The sequence below is a fragment of the Gregarina niphandrodes genome, assembly GCF_000223845.1.
Source record: "Gregarina niphandrodes unplaced genomic scaffold scaffold00086, whole genome shotgun sequence".
Lineage (NCBI taxonomy): Eukaryota > Apicomplexa > Conoidasida > Eugregarinorida > Gregarinidae > Gregarina > Gregarina niphandrodes.
Genome location: NW_011645851.1, coordinates 1746 through 2315, shown reverse-complemented (window position 1 = coordinate 2315; position 570 = coordinate 1746). Strand labels below are relative to the sequence as shown.

Below are 570 nucleotides of genomic sequence, written 5' to 3'. Positions count from 1 at the left end.
ACTATTGATGCGAATGATGACGGTCAGAGGGCCGGCCCATAAAAATTGTATCTCGAACATGGCGGTTCGAGTCGTTGGCACTATTTGGCGGTATCCAACCATTGTGCAGTTCTACTCGTTGATGCTCGTGTGTAATCGAGCCTATAGCACGACTCTCTAGTCGTCTACCAGGAACGGTTAAGATGGCTTGACTCAACGATTTGGGTCGAATTCTGGCAGTGGATCCCTGCGTACCGACCAGCGTTCGCTCATCCAGAAACTAAAGAGCGCGGCCAACTCCCAAAACACCAACAGCGAAGCAGCCGAAATTCATGTGGCTGGGGTATACGGGTATCACGGTGCGAGCTGCATCAACCGGGACTCGAACCCGGATTTTAAGCTTGGAAGGCTCAAATCCTACCCTTGGACTATTGATGCGAATGATGACGGTCAGAGGGCCGGCCCATAAAAATTGTATCTCGAACATGGCGGTTCGAGCGTTGGCACCATTTGGCGGTATCTAACCATTGTGCGGCTCTACTCGTTGATGCTCGTGTGTAATCGAGCCTATGGCACGACTCTCTTGTCGTC

The 570-nt window shown here is 51.6% G+C and overlaps 1 non-coding gene across 1 annotated transcript; it reads right to left on the bottom strand.

Moving 5' to 3' along the window:
• Positions 1-346: 346 nt before the first annotated feature.
• GNI_192430 lies at positions 347-417 on the bottom strand. The gene has a single exon. It is a non-coding gene; the product is annotated as a tRNA-Gly (tRNA).
• Positions 418-570: the final 153 nt, after the last annotated feature.